Source organism: Elephantulus edwardii, unplaced genomic scaffold, assembly GCF_000299155.1.
Source record: "Elephantulus edwardii isolate Elephantulus edwardi_28Jun2011 unplaced genomic scaffold, EleEdw1.0 scaffold00189, whole genome shotgun sequence".
Lineage (NCBI taxonomy): Eukaryota > Metazoa > Chordata > Mammalia > Macroscelidea > Macroscelididae > Elephantulus > Elephantulus edwardii.
In genome coordinates this window covers 1311563-1331326 of record NW_006399939.1, presented here as the reverse complement: position 1 = coordinate 1331326, position 19764 = coordinate 1311563, and the positions used below count along the sequence as shown (strand labels likewise).

The following is a 19764-nucleotide window of genomic DNA, read 5'->3' as shown; positions in this document are numbered from 1 at the left end:
GGTCCTCTGTGTCACAAACCTATTTTGTGGCTTTAAACTAGTACTTTATCTTAAACTCTTTTTTTGTCCTAGTTCTTATATCTTTTTTTTCTATATTTTATTAATTTTCATAAACATTTACAGAGATTTTGGGTTTCCATTCATTCATTGTTGCACTATTCTCTCTACCCTCCTCCCAGTTTGTTCTTGTCCAAATGCCACAGTGCTTGTCAAAGCCAGTTCTGATTAATCTTCTTTGTCAGTGTGTCCTTTGCCATTCCCTATCACTCCTCCCTGAGAGAGACTTCACCCTGAGTCATAAGGAAAAGGGGATGGCGTATTCTCTTAGCTACTTCCTGCTGAAAAGGGACGCTGTGGGTTTCAGGGTGAAGATCTTCTCTCACTACTCTAAAGGGCCCCTTTGGCAGTAGGAAACACATAGACTATTATGGAGATTGATTTTGGAATTTAGATGCACTGTTATTGATTGTGCTTGGTCGTGCATGTTCATATCCTTGAAGATGTATCATGGGGGTGTTGCAACCTAGAAGACACAAATTTGACTAACAAGTTATAAGTACTTGAGTCCAAAAATTATGGAAAAGTAAAAGAAAAGATTCTTTCATTGTTTTACAAACCCTCCCCCAGGTCCCCTCCACCATGTAGCCCTCGCTCTAGTCTCCTGTGATGACAGAAATACCTAGTTATATATCTCTTTTAAACAGTTTTCTCCCTCCTCTGTTTCAGTGCAGTATACATTATTGAACCCATCTTACTCAGTCTCTCCCCAACCCCAAGGACAGTCCCATTCTACAACAGTGGCATCATGTAATATTTGTCCTTTTGTGACTGGGATATTTCACTCAGCATAATGTTCTCCAGAGTCAACCATTTTGAATAATATTGCATGAGTTCCTTATTTTTTTTAATGCAGCATAGTATTCCATTGTGCGAATATACCACAGCTTCTCTAGCCATTCGTTTGTTGATGGGTACTTAGGTTGTTTCCAACTCCTTGCTATTGTGAACAAAGCTGCAATAAACATGGGTGTGCCTATATCTGCTTGGATGTCAGCTATGGTCTCTTCAGGGTATATTCCCAGTAGTGGAATTGCTGGGTCAAATGGTATCTCTAGTTGCAACTTTTTGAGAAAGCGCCATACTGCTTTCCACAGGGGTTGCACCATTTTACACTCCCACCAACAGTGAATCAGGGTTCCAGTTTCTCCACAACCTCGCCAGCATTTGTTGCTTGCTGTTCTGTTAAATTTTGCTATTTTGACTGGGGTGAGATGATATCTCATAGTTGTTTTAATTTGCATCTCTCTTAGGGCTAGGGATTTTGAGCATTTCTTCATGTGTTTGTTAGCCATCTGAATGTCGTCTTCGGTGAAATGCCTGTTCATATCCTGTGCCCATTTTTCTATTGGATTCTTTACCATTATCTTGTTGTGGTATCTTAAACTCTTAATATTTACACATTACTGCTCTTTGAACTGGGGTAGTAATACCACTAGAGAGGAAAAATATTAGTAACTCAGTGGGTCTTTTTCCCTACAAATATCTAGAAGACAAAGTGCCTTCTTACACTTTCTTCTGAATTCTCCTTTGGGACTTTGGCTCAAATGGAGAATTTACCTTCTTGGCAGTATCTCTGGCTGCCAAGGGTAACTTTGCCACCCTGCCTTTTAAGTGGTAAACACCTTACCATTGTGCTGGTAGGCTAAGGTCCTGAAAAACCTAAAGGGCCCCACCCACATCCTCTTTAGAAGGTCTTATCCTAAACTTATATTTAGACTTACAGCATCTCACAAATAAGACAGACTTCCTTCCTACAAAAATCTTAACTCTTCATCCTACAGTTGTAAGAAAGGTGGTAAAGGAGAACTGGGAACTGGGTATAATATTGGCAAATATTTTAGCACTTCAGGTAAAAAGTGTTTGATAAGTATAGAGTTTTGGACTGTTCACTGGAGAATATGGTTTCTTTGGTTGTCTGCTGGCGGGGAAAAAAATGATTAGCCTTTCCCTGAATCTTGGAATATTTCTTTAACCATTTCCTGAATCTAGGATTATCTCTTTAACCAGTTATATTGGTAGATGTGATGTTAGCCTAAAAGTTGGCTTTTTTTTCTGTTATAGTTAGCCCCCTCTGTTTTCCAGTTACCTTAACTGCAGGCACATGGTCTTGCATCAGCATGGTTTTGCAAATCATCAACAGCTGTGAGACTAGGGTGAAAGAAAAGGTGCTTCCCATACTGGACAGCAAGACTTGTGGTAACAAGACTTGAGGGAGACTAGAGCAAAACCTTGGTGGCAGGACCCTGGTGATGGTATTGGAGAGACTGATTGCTAGGAAGAAGCTATGGCAATGTGTGACCTGAGTGAGACTTCTTGAATTTGTACTGGCCACAGTTAAAGGTTTTTACTATTCTTGCCGGATGCTTGAAGGAGAAGCTGACTTAACAACTGCTCTGAAGCAAACCTTGCTGGATGATTTGGATTTGACTGCTGAGCTGAAACCAGAGCCTGGAGTATTTGAGGAATTGTGCCTTGGACCTTGAGCTAAAACCTGCCTTGCATTGGGTGGTATTCTTGGCTCCCTCCATCCCCCACTCTCCACCTTCCTTCCCTAATAAACCCCATTCTCAGTATCACAGATATGAGTCTGAGTCAGCAATGAATGAACGAGCCTCTTGCTTCTGGTGGAGCTCTACAGGCACATGGTGCTGGGCTACTGGCTCTTTATGTGCTTTCTTCTCTGAGGCAGGGAGGGGCTAAGCTATTCTCACTCCCTCTGGCCCTTTCTGAAAGATGCTCACGGCCCTGTTTTCACCTATTTAGACAATAGAACAAGATAGACATCCTCCTAAAATTAAATAAAAATTGAAGCAAGGTGATACTCCTTTCTCCTCACTGCCCTTTCCAGTTCATTGATGGACTGCCACAAACAAGATGAATGTGTGTTTGATAGAGTCCTTTCTCTTTTCCCCTATTGAAAGCTCAAGTACTTTGCATTTCGTTTCCTTGCTCTAATACCCAAGACTTTAAAGAATGTGCCCCCTTCCCACTGCCAGCCTCCACACATTTGTTCCTATTTTAGAGCATCTGATAGGAAATGAGTTTCCATTTAAATGCTTCTATAACATAAGGAGCCTTTAGATTCTCATATTGTGTATCTTTTAGTTTCTCTTTTACCTCAGAATAGTTTTCTTTGAGGGAAAGTGTGGAGATATTTTTTGCCCCTCTCTGAGATTTATTACTTTTAACCCATAATTAAACCATATCCCTTTTCATTGAATAAAGAAAATGGACTGCTATTGCAGTGTGAAGATTATATCTGAGGGACAAATTTATTAAATGTGAGGTTATTCAATATTCCAGACTCCTAAGCAATACTAAAGACTGTCTTTCCCTAAAGTTCTTTGTTTTTGTTTTATTAGAACAGATTCTCATTAGGAGGAGTGGATTTGGTACAGATCTAGACGAAGTCATGAGACAGACAAGTTAACTCTTGAAAATTACATATATGTATTTTTTAAGTGATCTTTTGTTTTTATGGAATTGATTTCATTAAATGAGCCTGAGGCCATTGAAGAGCCCTTTTAGATAGAATTTTTTACTTGGTATGCCAACCTCTAATTCTCACTCACTTATGGTAAGTTTCAAGTGGGGATACTTTTATGATGTGGTTAGTTTCCATGACTACTAAATAAAACATGAATTTCTCATATTACTTGAAGACTGTTTGTGGGAGGTCTTGATTTGGCTCTTTGCATCTTATAAAGAACACATCATCATTTAGATTAGATGTCTCTTTTCTCAACATGATGCTTGGAATAATGATAAAAAGAGGAATACCCTCAATGAGATGGGTTGATGACACAGTAAGCAATGGGCTCAGGTTTGTCAAAGATGATGTGGCTGCCACAGAATAAGCAGAGTTCAGATCTATTACTCATAGTCACTATGAATTGTGTTTGACTTGATAACATCTAACAACAACTTCTGAGCTCTACAAAAATGGTGGGATTCATCTTAGAATAGAAATTGTCTACCACACATACTATGGGCATGTGGCCAGGAGGAACTGGTCCTTGGAGAAGGACATCATACGTGGATGATGTGGATTGATTCAGTAACTGGAGCAATAGGAGTTAGGTGTGTCGGAGTCAGTGAGACTGGCTCAGGATAGGGCAGGCCTCAGAGCTGTTGTATATAGAGTCACTGTGAATTGCAGACAACTCAACAGCACCTAACAACAACAGAAACCACACTATACAGTGTTCTATGTTCTGTAAAGCCATTTGATTGTGAAACAATAACCTTTAGGACAAAAACAAAAAAAGCTAACCATTGCCATTGCACTGAATTCAGACAGAGTGAAACTACCCCTTAATGGTTTTCAAGGCTGTAAATCTTTATAGAAGCAGATTACCACATCTTTCTCCCACAGAATAATGGCTGGTGGCTTTGAACTGCAAACCTTTTGGTTAGTAGCTGAAGCCTTGACAAACTGCACCACCCAAGTTGCTTTTCCTTTAGGACAGTAGTCTGCTTTTCTTTAAAAAAAAAAAAATTAAATTTTTATTTTATACTGGTTTACTTAACAAAGTTCATATACATTGTTTTTTCCACAGCAGATCTTTCCCATTTCCTCAGTTGCTGTACTGAGATGGATCACAGGTTGTTGTGATGTTGGAAGCTATGCCATCAGTGTCTCAGGTAGGGTCACCCATGGTGGACAGATTCCAATGGAGCTTCTAGATTTAAGACAGACTAGAAAGCAGGATTGGCCATCCACTTCTGAAATAGAAGGACTTCGAAAACCCTATAAACAACACTGTTTAGAGCTAGTACCCTAAGATTTGAACAGTGATGAGGAGAAGACTCTGATGATAAGCTCAAGTATGGCACAGATAATCAGATTGGCACGGGGTAGGGCAGAGTTCAGATCTATTGTTCATTGGGTCAGTATGAGTTGTAGCTCACTCAACGGCACTTAGCAGCAACAACAACCCTTTCAATTAAGTTGGACAATGACTTGGGGTCTAGGTAACTAGGAAAAAAGTCTAATAAAATGGCCCCTTAATAGGAATGACATTGAAGGGGGAGGAAATAATGAAAGGTTGAAAAATTACTGCTCTTTTCTAGAGCAGGCATATCGTTGTCAGTTGCGCATGCAGAGTTGTGTTTGGTCCTCAGGACACCAGGCTTGGTAGTGGATCAGTGGAAAAAAAAAAAGACCATCAGGATGGGTTGACACTGTGGCGAAATAACACTGGGCCAAAGAACAACAGTAGTTGTGAGGATGACACAGACCTGGGCATTGATTTATTCTGCTGTATATAAAGTTACTGTGGGTCTGGGCCAAACTCTAGCCCAGGATAGCAACAAAGGAAGCTTAGACTATTAGGCTGAATGCAGATTGTTATTGATTATTCTTTCAATCCTATTGGAACTGACTTCATAGAAAACTTGAAAGAAACGATTCTTACCCCAAGGGGTAATGATTTCAGACAAACAGCTCAAACATATAAAATCTGCTGGTTAGAACCAATACTTTATACTTAAATAAAATGTGGTTAAATCTTTAAGGTAAGAGGTTTCTTTTTTTTCTCCTGCCTCTTTGCATTATAGAAAGGTACATCAAGGGAAGAAGTGATCTTCAAAGTGTTTAAAAAAAAAAAAAAAGATTGGGAGAAGGGAAAGGGTGTGGGCCCTGCAGGCAGGAAGGGAGTAATTATCTAAAAAGGAATGTAAGGTGCACAGAAGCAAAGACAAGAACATCTGTGGGAATTGGTATTTACATATTTAAGAAATTTTAAGTTTGTTTTTAGTGCTAGTATTAATAAAGCATTTACAGATCCAAAATATTACTCCTTCCCTTCCTCATGTGTCTTATAACAGTTTCATACACTTTGGACAACTCAAAATTATGTGCTATGAAATTTGGAAGAGGCTTATGTTCCTTTTGGCTTAGCAGCCTGTGAAGCAATAGAAGGGCCATATTTTTAAAAAGGTTTTTTCTCAGCTCTGGCCCTTCCTTGCTTCCTCTTATTGTGCTTTGATATATATCACCATAACTTAAAGGAAAGAGGAGAATCCATCATCTCTTCCTTCTTACTCATTACACAGTGGTGCTCATAACAATGAATGTAGTCTTTCTCTAAGCCAAGCATTTGATCAGCATTAGTTCCTGTGGACATTTCACAACCTTGCAGAAATTTACTCCAATCCCTTGACTTCATAAGGTCACAGAAGAAAATGAAATGAAGCCAAGAGAAGCATTCGAGCCCTTAGACCCCATGGGACCCGCTCATCTCTGTCCCCTACCCCAGTTCCAAAATGTTACATATTGTCCCTTTCATAGACCTTCAGCTTCTCTTTGTTACCCACTGGGTGGGTGTAACCAAACCTCAGTCACACTGTGGCCCCAGCAGCTGGGCGTCTCTCTCTTCCCCATTACATTGCAGACATTCTTTTCACATCATTTTGTCCTCTCTGCTGCATTCCCTCCATTTGGCTTCATTCCCTCTGTGCAAACTTCTGCTTCAAGGGACAGGAGTCTGCCAAGGAGGTGCTGGCAAAGAGGGTCCAGTTCTCTCCCTTCTATCTGAAGAGCCCAGTGTCACTTATTAGCATATGAGAAGAATGGTTGTAAATAAACATCAAATGAGGTTAACGAGTTGCAGCTCATCAATATTAATGAAATCCACCTCATAGCCTCTGAGGGGGTGCCCATGGCTCTAATCACAAGAAGTAGTTTCATAAGGTCCCCAGTTCCAGGGCAGGAAGGGTGAGATTGAGCCTGTCGGAATGTTTGTCATTTTATGACCCTAGGAATGCTGCAGAGAAGGGCTGGCTGACACCAGATCTGTGTTTGAAAGGCCCCTCTCTGTTCAGATTACTTGTTTATCTCAACAGGTGGAAGCCAGAGAAAGGAAGCTCTATCTGCTAAGCCAAAATCTGGGCTGAGAAACTCTAGAACAATCTACAGTTCCCAAATATAAAATGAGGCCCCAGAGTTTGAGAATTTGATCTCTCATTGCACTTTTATCAGTAATTTCATGGAGCCCAAGTTCTTGGCCCCACTGTATGCAGGGAAGAGCTGGTGACTTTCTAAGCCCCACTTGACAAAGAGATGAAGAAGTTCTATTTATCATCTGGCTTGTGTGCCAACCACCAATTCAGTCCCTCTACAAAACCAGGTTCAATTCCTGTGCCTATGTTTAGAGTTTTCAAAGAAGAGTAAGTACAGCCATCACTGTATATTTACCATGTTCCAGGCATAGGAAACTTTTAAAATGTGTTGTATTTATAATCCTCCTAATAATTGCATTCACAGGTGCAAAATTGAACCGCCCTGATTTTATGTAATGTGTCTAAGATCGCACATCTATCAAGTGGCAGATCTAGATCTGAGTACACACCCTTGCTCCCAATCCCTGTACTTTAAGCATGTCACAGCCCATCAACAAAGCATATAAGCTTCTGATCCGCTTCTGTTTTCTAAGGTGCATGCTTGGGTTTTCTCCCCTTCATTTCAAGAGACAAAACACAGAATATTCTTGAAAATACAGTCAGAAGACTATTAAAAAATATGTTAAGTCACAGTGATTATTTGAAGTTATTTTCAGAAATGGACCTTTAACTAAATGTGTTTTCCTTTGCATATGTATTTTAAGTTAGGGGGGTGTGTGTGTGTGTGTGTGTGTGTGTGTGTGTGTGTGGTGGCAGTGAGAACACTGCTTTTATTGATTTGCCTCATCGTGTCAGTTTCCTTTATGACTGAACACACACCTTATTGAGGTTGTGGCCATGGCACTGTGATGCACAGCCCGGCTCCCATGACTAACTTGAGCCCGTGATTCTAGCCTCAACTAAACTATTTCAGCAATTGAACTTCTTTCTTCTTTTTTTTTTTAAATTTTTATTATTTTTGTGTGAGGGTACCGTCAAATCAGATCTGACTGGTACAGGAGGAGATTGTCCTTCCTTCCCCGGCAGAGCATCTGGTGGAACTTCTTTCTTCTTTTCAACAGTTCATACCATCAGCTTCTTGATCTGTGATTCTCTGGGCCTCAGGAGAACCTTGACACTTCATCAAATGAAGTGTTATCACCAGAAGTTATACCTGACTTTTTTTTTTAAGAACAACTCATAGTGAAAGGATCTGAGAACGAAACACCTACTTCTTTTTCTTGTGCTTCCCTCCTTGAAAACTCAAGAACTTGATAATTCTTATTTAGGCAAAGCGCCCAGGAATATTTCTACAGAATGGTACCCAAAGCCCACCCATGCAGGAGCCCTTCTTGCCACCAAGGTAACCAAGGCTGGGAAGCAATTGAAACTGGGCCTTCCTTTCCCAGGCCTGAGGCTGTCAACTTGGCTCAGAAAGAGGCAGACTGATGACTTTGTCTCCTCACCCAGTCACACTACCACACAGCTCTCATTTGAGCCCACAGTCACATGGCTGTGCCTTCTTATGGCCAAACAAGGATGCGCTGTTTCCTTCTTTGCTCCCTGGGTTCGGCCTGGGCATCCTTAGATGGAACCATCAGGGCCCCCAAGCCCTGAAGCTTTTCCAGGGACAAATTGCATGCAGTGATGGAGAGGAGGAGCTGAGCTGTGCAGCAGAGCAGCGGATGGTGTGCAGTCGGGATGTTTGCAAGAGCCAAGGGGTTAGTTCATAGCTGCTTTGTATACTCAGGCACACCAGAAAACTCAGATTAATAGGCTGTTTATTCTTCAGCATGTTCCTTGAATCAAAGGCTCTGGATGGTATTATTAAAGAGTGTTTGTGAGAGCGCCCTGGAACACTCCTCCTGGGCTCCGCTCACTGAAGAGGAACGATTGAGGCCTTTCATTTCCTGGGCAGCATCCCTCTCGCTCATTGCTCACTCTAGTATAAAGGTCTGCAGAACCTTTGTTGGAAACAGAATCTTTTGTTCTCTTTTTATGAAGTCCCATTACCTCCAGCACCTTGGTCTTTTGGTGTCTAATTATTTAGTATCCTTGTCTTTGAGCTACCTGAACCTCATGAATACAGTCAGCTTTATCTCAGGGAAATTTGTTTTTTGGGTTTTGTTACTTTTTTAGTTGGGGGAGTGACTTTATTTGATAAAAGTTCCTTGTTTAGACTGTATTGTCATAATTTTTCCCCATGGTTGTTTAAAGGGATTTTTGTGGGCAAAAAAGAAATATATACTGGAACCCTATTTCATGAATCAAATGAAAACTTTTTTCCCCCATAAGAAAACTCCACTGAAGTATAATGAGGATTGTTCAGACCTTAGAATTAAAGTGTGTTGAAAGGACTATTTTTCTACTCCTGTTCCTGCAACGTGGGAGAGCTTTATGTTGAGAAATAGGGGGGCTCCTTCTCCACGCTCCCTCCCAACTCCCTTGTTTACAGTAGCATCCCATGAGCTACTCTGTCCCCTCTGGCAATTATACTTTCCCTGTGGCCTGGAAAATATTATATCCCCAGCCTTCTGTAGCTTCTGTACCTGCCTCGCACACATATCATGCACAATCATATCCCCTCGCAGGGTATGCCTTTAACCCAGAGACTTCCAATATTTTGCAAAGGTGTGTTTTGCTCAGTAATCACTATAGCATGTGACACATTGTGGGTGCCCATACCCCTCCAAAAATACCCAGTGCAAATAATAAGCAATGGTGTTTAATTTAGCAAATCACTAATTACCATAACCAGTTTAGCACAACACTAATTACCATAACCAAAGGCCGAAAAGTAACACTGATATCCTGTCCCTGGGATTGGAACTTTAGAAATCATCAATAACCCAAGGTTCCACCAGGAATATGCACCATGGAACAATGGGGTCCTTGCATCCAGGAGAGAATGTCCCCTCCAAGACCAGCACAGCTGTTTGGATGAGGCCTATTTGCCACATATACAACTGAGACCAAGATATATGTACACACCCTGGCATTCCGCCTGATTCCTTCCATGAAGTCCATCTGTTTATTCAGTTTCAAATCCCAGAAGGCAGTCACCAAAAAGCAAATAGTGAGAAGGGACAGTGGTTTTTTTTTCTGTACTGATAAACATGTTCTGATGAACAAAACAGATTTTTGCAAGCACATTTCATCCAGTAAATTGTACCTAACAGCTGTGTGGGAAGGCTGGGAGGGAAGAAGTCATGCAGGGTGTGGGAAGTCCCAGGGTGTGATTGGGAGACTCAGAAAGCTCAGGAGTCCACAGGGCAGGGGCAGTTCAGTACTAGCCACGTCGTAGAAAATAGAAATGTTCTGTTTTTCCTCATCTGAAAACCAGTATTTTGATGTACTTGCCAAAAATAAAGATATGGCAGCCAATACCAGCTTCTTTAACTGAAGAGGCCATGATGGAATCTCTATAGGGGACACGTCCTGCATTTTGTTTGACTGTCCCTTCTTCCTCTTGCTTGGCCCCACTGTCATCCACTCCAACTGCAATGCTTCTCTGATTTCAAACAATGGATTGTTGCCCCCAAGCACCCCACCCGCCTCTCTCTGCTTCCCATTCACCCCTTGGGCTAGGAAAATGAGGGACTTCACTCAGATCGAGAACTTGGATTCTGAAGATCAGAGACAAGCACAAGAAATTGACCTTTTGCCTCAGAGGCGGCTGAATATTTGTGTGTCTCTGTTCTATGTCGAATTGGCTCACTGAACCATTCAGGAGTTGTTTTTTAAAAATGTTCTCCTCACTCCTCATTTGCGGGTCAGATGCTTTGGATAATCCAGTGGAATTCTCTCTGCTTCACTGCTGGTTGCTGCCAGACACAGAGTGCTAAATCCTGTCAGTTGGTGACTTGAAATGATGATGTGTGAAACAGTGCTGCGATTTGGACATCCTGCGCGCATTCACACAGACCACCGTGCCAATTAACCATAGTAGAGAAATGCAGCAGCGAAGGGGAAATGAGCAGTTTCTACAGCTCTCGCCTCTTATCTTTACTCTGGGATCAGAGTACCTGCTTACGCTCTCACCCTTCCTGGTGGCAGAATGTGTCTGCAGTAATTGGTAAGCCTTGGAATTTGGTTTCATTCAACCTTGTTCCTTTCCCAGGCCTCATCGAGCAATTTCTTTAACAGATTGTAACACGTCAGAAAGAACTAGCACTTGTGTACAGAATAAGGAAGCAGGAAGCAAAGCCCTCTGGTGCTGGTTTTCATCTCAGCCTTTGCACTTGCTGTGCTTCCTTCCCCAGGTTGCACGGCTAGCTCCTCTCCTTGAGTAGGTCCCAGCTCAAATGATGCCTTCTAAAAGGAGTTCTCTGGACCACCATCCCTCGGTCACTCTACCAGGCCATCCTGTTTCACTTTCTTCATCAACCTTTTTACTTTCTACAGTATTTATCTACTTGTTTATCTTCCCATCCTTACACATACATACACACACAAAATAATATTAAGTCCTGTGAAAACAAGGGTTTGGGTTAGGTGCTGTGCTTCTAACTAAAAAAAGATCAGTGGTTTGAATCAGCTATTCTCAGGGAAAGGATGGGATGTCTCCTTCTGCGTTGATTTACAGCCTCAGAAACCTGAGTTGGAATTGATTTGATGATGGTGGGTTCTTAAAATTTATCCTTATTTCACTAGATACAAAAATATTTATAGTGTTTGTTGGTTTTTATACATAGGTGATAATATAGCACTAAAATGCCCAAAGCAAATGTATGTACCAGTACTCCCAGGGACTATCAAAGACAGACAGTTAAATAGTCTAAGGAATGGAACAAAAATGGGGGAGAGGGAAGAGAATGGAATAAAAATGTCTTATACTGGTTTTTATAATGTTTCTAGTTAGCAGGTAAATGTTCAGTTGATGATCACATAAACTGAGTTGCTCACTTCTCCTAGTTCAGACTGAGCTGAATGAGGCTCCATAGACAATAGGAGTTGAGCAGGTTAGGACAGTAGGAGTTGTCAGGGTCATGGAGACCAAGTACGACGCTTCCCTGCCAAGTTGGAATCACTGAGGCCACAAGGGACGCCCACTTCCAGATTTCCACTGGACAGTGCCCAGCTATGCTTTCCTTCGGAAAAGTGCCAGAAGAAACTGGCACAACAGTTTTAACAGGTTAAAAGCCTAGCCTGAGTATCTTCATCCCATGCTTGTCTGCGTCCCCTTCCCGGAGAGACATGGTCCTCTGGGCTGCAGTTGGGGACCCTATGGCTCTTTAAGTTAAGGAAACCATTGTGGGAAGAGAGGACAGAGTGTCCCAGCTCCAGCCGGCCAGCTGTGAAACAGAAGGCTTCACAAAGCAGAGTAGTGGACTCTTGCTTCTTAGCCAGACAGAAACATGGCATTCATCTCCTCAGAAGTTCTTCATCCAAACGAAGAGAAGTATTCGCTTCTCAGAAGTTAGCCTCTGTCTTGTTGGGGCAAGATCAGTGCCTAGTGTCAAGAGAGAAAGATATTAAAGATTAAAGAGTCTCCATCAGGAAAGGGGGTAGTTTTGCCTGAATCTCTTCATTTGTTCCCCGCCCCCATACAAGTGCATTCATGTTGCGGGGCTCCCTGGCTTACTCCCCGGCAGTTTGTAGTCATTATTATCATGACTTTGTGGTCTCGTTGATATTAGAATGGTTTTCACCTGCTGTAGGTGACGCTTGCATGCTTCACTGCTTTCTTGTCTCGTTGCTAACGACTCTCCTGTTGGCTTCAGCCCACCCATTCCACACCCTAGTCTTGCCCTGACTTTTATTGAAGCCGTGTTGACTTTGCATGTCTCTGTTAGTTCAGTTTTCTGAGCACCTGCAGTGAATTAACCAACTCTCCTTGTTGCTGGGGATTGCCCAAGCCTTTGATCTGTTTGATTTCTGTGCTTTGGAGATGGTGAAGGACTCCATAACCCCCACCAAAGTATGTAACAGTTGCTACAGCTCCTGTAAAGATTGCCGCCTAGGAATCCTGACAAGGTCGTCCTAGCCTGTTGTGTAGGGTCTTTATTGGGCAGGACTGACTACATGGTACACAATAACTGCATAGTCTTTGGGGCTTGACATTTCAGACTAGCTGTACTGACTGAGCCAGAAAGCATTCATGTAAATACAGGTAGAGATAACAGGGAAACCTATGAAAACCAGAACTTGGTCGACCACTCTTTTTTTCCCCCTGAGTATTGAAAATTCTCCACTTTTGATATGGTACAGCCACCACTTTTCTATTACTCTCTAGTTAGTGGAAAAGGTTTGAGGTTTCCTTTTCTGACAGGTTTCCACCTCACACAGGTTCTAGCTATTAATATATTTATTCAATGTTTACTGTGCACCCTATTAGACAATGTTTTGTTTTTCATAAGGTTTTCACCGGTTAATTATCTTTTAGAAGTAGATCACCAGCTCATCCAAGTTCTTAATCTGGAAGCATCACTGAAACCTGTCCACCCTCAGTGATCCTGCTGGGTTTTGCAATACAAGTGGCATGATCTACCCTCCAGCAAGATCAAAGCTAATAGCATTCAGAATGAATTACACCCCAACACAAAGAAAATAAAATTCTCACAACTGGACCAAGCAAAGCATGATAGAGGAAAGACTGAAGTTGTCATTTTCTTGCCTCTTTGATTAATGGCCTTTGAATCAGAAGTTAAGAAATTAAACCACATATTGTGTTGGGTAACTGCTGCAGACGACCTTCTTAAAGTGTTAAAAAGCAAAGTTATCCATTCGAGGACTGAAGTGTACATGAATCAAGCCATGGTATTTTCAGTCACCTCATAAGCATGCAAAAGTTGGACGGTGAATAAGGAAAATGAAAGAATTGATGCCTTTGAATTATGGTGTTGGCAAAGAATGGTAAATATACCATGAACGGTGTCAAGAATGAATCAGTCTGTTTCAAATGACGTATAGCCAGAATGTTCCGTAGAAGTGAGGATCGTGAGACTTTGTCTCTCCTACTTTAGACACGTTATCAGGAGGTCCAGTCCCTGGAAAAGGACTTGATGTTTGGCAAAGTAGAGATGACCCTTATTAAGACAGATGATCCAGTGACTGCAACAGTGATCTCAAAAGTGGAAACTGTTGTGAGGATCTGTTGTGCATGAGGTCCCTTTGAGTTGGAACCAATGTCATGGCACCTAACGGAAACAACCTTGCTTGCTAAATGTGAGGATGACTTGAAGCACTTTCTACAGAAGTTTAAATACTGCAGCCTTCAACATGGATTGAATCTCAACATCAAGAAGACAAAAATCCTCACCATTGGACTAATAGGCAACGTCATGATGGTTGGAGGAAAGATTAAGACTGTCGGCGACAGTCTTATTTGGATTCACAATCAATACACTTGATACCAGCAGTCAGGAGATCAGGAGACATATCGCACTGGGAAAGTCTGTAGTCAGGGACTTCTCTAAATTCTTGAGGAACAATGATAGCAGGTTGAAGACTAAGGTACACCTGAGTCAGGCCATGGTCTTTCAGTCACTTGCTATGCATCTGAGAGCAGGTCGGTCATTGACCATGAATGACAGAAAAATAATTGATGCTTTTGAGTTGTGGTGTTGTGGAGAAGGGTACTGGATATCCCATTGACTGGCAAAAGAACAAAGAGGTATGTTTGAGAGATGGTGCAGCCAAAGTGCTTCTTGGAGGCAAGGATGATACAGCTTTGTCTCACATTCTTTGGGCATGTTTCTAGGAGAGACTAGTCTTTGGAGAGGGACGTCATGCTTGGAGAGGTGGAGAAAGAGTGAATGAGAGGAAGACCCTCAACCAGGTGGATTGACACAGTGACTGCAGCAATGGCCTTGAGTGTGTCAGAGATTGTGAAGATGGCGCAGGACAGGACAGGGTTCAGAGCTGTTGTTCATAGGGTCGCTATGAGTCATACTTGACTCAATGGCACCGAACAACAACAACAACAACTGTACATTATGCTAAGCATTTATCATGAATATCTCATATAATCCTTACTTGTAGGCCCCAGTTATTTCTGTAGTCCTTTCTCATTCATTCTCTTGAGTCCATTCAAGATGCTGTTCCTGTTACCCAGTAGCCACACTTAAAGTCGTCTTCCTGTCTTTTCCTGTCACCTGGAATGTTCTTTCCTCAGATAGCTACATAGGTTACTCCTTAACCTACTTCAAGCCTTTGCTGAAGTGTTACCTTTTCAGTGGAATCTACCTAGACTACTTCGTTATAAACTTTCAAAACCACCAAGCCTTATATTCTTATCTTACTTTCTCTATTCTATTTCTTACATCACTAACTTACTCTAGAGTTTATTATTTATCGCCTGTGTCCCTGCTGTAAAGTAAACTCTGTGATGACAAAGAACATTGTATCTTTGTTCCCCAGCATATCCTAAGCACCCACCTGAAAAACAGTGTCTGGCACATAATTGTTATCTGTTGCAATCTAAATCCACCTCATCTTGACACCGTGTGTACAGAGTGGAGCTGCACCAGAGTGCTTTCAAGGCCATGACCTTTCAGAAGCAGGTCACCAGGCCCCTGTCCTGAAATGCTTCTGAGTGAATTTGAACCACCTTTCAGTTAAGTGTTTACACCACCTAAATATGCTCTATAATTATCTGATGAATGAATTAATTTAGTCCCTTTAAAAGTCCTGGGAAATTGGTACTTTGTTAACTTCCGCCTCTCATTTTATAGATGATGGAATTAAGGTTAGAAGAACTCAAATAAGTAACTTACCCCTAGATCATTCAGTTGTATGTAGTGGAGCTAGAATATGTACTCCGACTTGCCTCCAAAGAATGTGCTTTCAGTCACTAAGGTTTGGGTAGTTCTCAAACCTTAGTACAGAGAAGAATCACTTGGAATATTTTTTTAAATTTTTATTAAATTTTATGAATTTTAATGAACATTTACAGAGATTTTGGATTTCCATCCATTCATTGTTGCACTATTTTCTCTACCCCCCTAGTTTGTTCCTCTTTTTTTCCCCCTTGAAAGTCTGTTTTAATTGTCCCATTGCCACAGTGCTTGTCAAAGCCAGTTCTGATTAATCTCCTTTGTCAGTGTAAACTTTGCCATTCCCTGTCACTCCTCCCTGAGAAAGACTTCACCCTGATTGATAAGGAAAAGGGTATTCTCTTAGCTATATCCTGCTGAAAAGGGATGCTGTAGGTTTCAGGGTGAAGATCTTCTCTCACTACTCTAAAGGGCCCCTTTGGCAATAGGAAATACGTAGATTATTGTGGAGATTGATTTTGGAATTTAGATGCACTTTTATCAATTGTGCTTAGTCATACATGTTCATATCCTTGAAGATGTATCATGGAACTGTTGCAGCCTAGAAGACACAAATTTAACTAACAAATTAAAAGTGCATGAGTCAAAAATTAAAAGCAATAATATTCCAAGTAGAGGTTCTAACAGTGGCACAAATCAAGTTACAGAGGGAAGGTAGTTCTTAAAATAAAAGGCTTATTGACTAGCACTTTGTCTATTATAGTATAAAGGTTAGGAACCACAAGGTGTAGAGGCTCAACTATGTCATTTATTGTTCTTAAGTCCTGGACCAAATTCCATCTACACTGGGTTGTTTTACAGCTTGAAAGTCCGCATGCAAGGCAGAGGTGAAGTAAGGAAGTGCTTATGAGGTTTTCCATCAATTCCAACAACTAAGAAATAATGAGAAGAGTTGGGACCTCAGAAGGCTTTTAGGACCAAATAATAGGCTCTTATGTCCAGGAGAAAATGAATATACTTACCAGTAATGTTAATGCTCACCCACAGCTCTTCTGGGAGGATCTAAATCGTTAAAACGTCCTCCTTTGTTTCCAGCTGGGAGCTGGGGCCTGTCAGTCCTGTCAGCCATGAGGACCTGATGTGGGCCACCCTTGGCCATGTGTCCTTCAAATCCACACTTAAAGCGAGTGGGAGCTTCCTCTCTACTCCCTTGCCTCTCTGTGGCTCTTGTCTGTGACACTGTCTACTGAAGTGGCCCAGCTTTCCACAGTGGAAGCAATTCTGACCTCCTTTATTACCTTTGGGTGGCACTGTTTATGAGTAAGACTTCCTTTTCCTGACACAGGCCCTAAACTGGCAGCAATAGCTGCCCCAATAATTTTGGCCATTCTCTGGTCTTTTCTCTTTCCTCTAGATCCCAGTTGTTAAAAGAGGGGAAAATTTAAACAAATATATAACAAATAATTTTGAACAATATAATATTTTAAGTTTAAGGCTAGAAATATTAACAATATGATCATTTCCATTCCAGAGATACAGATACATGTTCCACTGCAGTTCCTATTTTCCATAAATGGCTTTGGTAAGAAGAATATTGTAAATGTGGATACAGTTCCACTATTCCTCCTCCATGCCATGATATAGTATTATTAGCATGAGCAGTTATAAATCCATTGCCTTCCTTACTCTAACTTAATTTTTTTTAATTTAAATTTATCATTAATTTCAGTAAAAATTTACAGAGGTTTTGGATTTCCCTTCATTTATTGTTGCACATTTGGAATATTTTTTTAAATGCAGATTCCCACTCCCCAAACTCAAAGGTTCTGATTCCATAGGCCATGGATGTAGATGGCCCATGAACAAAACTTAAAAAAACATGCACTGGGCTTTGCTTACATTGCCATCTAGAAGATGAGATCTGTATGTGGAGGCATATAGGTAAAATTGGTGGGACAGTTTTTTAGTACTAACTGCCCATGTACGGGACCAAATACCAAAACCCTCTGTGCTCTAATGCTGTACATATTAATGGACAATAACTCCCTCATCTTTTCCCTTGAGCAATTGATGGGTTCAGACTGCCACCCTTTTAGTTAGCAGCTCACCACTTAACCTACTGTACCATCAGCACTATATACCACTCCCTGTGAAAGATGAAAGTGATCAGGAGCCCTTGCCCTTGGAGTCATTCTAATGGTGATGATGGAGCAGGCAGACAAGACAGTTACTAATTGGTGGCCATGATGCTCAGTGCTGTTCAGTTATGATTGACTCATACTCATAGCTACCTTATAAATGACAGATTGGAACCCTATCTATCCTGTTCCATCCTTATCCTCCTGGGCACACTTGAGCCCATTGCTGTAGACACTGTATTGTTCTATCTTCTCTCTTCTCTTTCGCTGACCTTCTACCTGTCCAAGCATGATGTCCCTCTCCATAGAATAACCTCTCCTAAAAATACCCCCAGAGTATGGAGTCAAAGCTTCACCATCCTTGCCTCCAAGGAGCACTCTGGTTGCACTTTCTCCAGGACTTCTTTATTTGTTCTTTTGGCAGTCCAAGGGTTAGTAAACACTCTTCTCCAACACCACAACTCAAAGACATTCATTATTCTTCTGTCATCCTTATTCATTCATTGTCCAGCTCTCAGATTCAGAGCAAGTAATTGATACTACCTAAAAAAAAAAAATCAAGAATAGGTTTGAGGTATTGAACACTAATGATCGAAGACTAGATGAGTTGTGAATTTACATCAAAGGTATTATCTAGGAATAGAACAAAAGATCATTAGAGATAGAAAAAAGACCAAAATGGATGTTGGAAGAGACTGAACTGAATCAGTAGACCATCAGTAAAAAGTAAAGTGCTTAATAACATATCCTTTTACTTTGTAAGTAAACCAGTATAAAATAAAAAATTTATATTAAATTAAAAAAGGGGAAAAACATATCCTTTTGATTCCTAAGATCCATGGTTCAAAGTCTGAAAGTGCTACTTTGTAGTTGTGTAAATGGGCAGATTACTTAACTACTTTGTGTCTATAATAAATATGAGGACAGCATACTTTTGAAACTAGTGCAATTAATTTAATGAAACATGGATGTTACATGGATGTAACATTGCTTAAAAACATTACATTATGAGGCAGTATTTAAGAAATGATAAATATCAAATGTGGATAAAGTCTGTTCCATAGGAGAAAGATGATGCCCACAGAGTCAGTGGCTTGTTTAGTCAGAAGCCTGGCAAAGCTCGAAGGGTTCTCCATTTCCTGAGTTTGCCTGTAAAACAATGTTCCGAGAGGAAAGAGGGAAGCATCTGAGGCTGTGGAAAGGAAAGCAAGCCATCAATAAACATGATCAAAGGTTAGAAAAATGAAATCTATGGGCGTCTCAGCAACGCAGGTCAGCGGTCGCCTGATTCAGCCCATAGTCTTTGCAGTTACCTATTATTCATCAGAGAGCTGGACAGTGACCAGAGAGGACAGAAGAAGAATTGATGCCTTTGAGTTTTGGTGGGGGGAAGAGTATTGAACATACCATGAACCACCAAGAGAACTAACAGGTCTGTCCTGGAGAGGGTGAAGCCAAGCTGTTCCTTGGAGGCTAGGATTTTGAGACTCTGTCTCATATACTTTAAGCATATTGCCAAAAGGGATCAGTTTTTGGAGAATGATACTGTGCTTGGAAGGTTGGAGGAACAATGCAGGAAAGAAAGGCCCTGGATGAGACGGGTTGACGCAGTGACTGGGGTAGTATGGGTAGGTGTGTCAGAGACAGTGACATTGGCCCAGGATAGAATAGGGTTCAGAGCAATTGTGCATGGTGTCGCTATGAGTTGTGGTTGACTCAGTGGCATGTAACAACAATAATTGGAGTCTCATAACTATTCCATTTTATACCCTGATTTTGATGGGTGTTCTGTTTACCACTACTAGCCACATTTAAAGGTGAGCAGAACCTTACTGGGACACCATGAGCCTGAACTGTGATCCTTACACGAGAGGAGCAAGAAGCATTGTCAAGAAGCAGCACTGCAATCATAAAGACATGGTTCACATCCACCAGCTGCTCCACAGGAGAAGGACAGGCATTCTCCT

The 19764-nt window shown here is 41.3% G+C and overlaps 1 protein-coding gene across 3 annotated transcripts in view; it reads left to right on the top strand.

Moving 5' to 3' along the window:
- LOC102875182 (chromosome unknown open reading frame, human C11orf49) overlaps positions 1-19764 on the top strand; it is a 266475-nt gene that overhangs the window by 178977 nt on the left and 67734 nt on the right. The window lies entirely within an intron of this gene.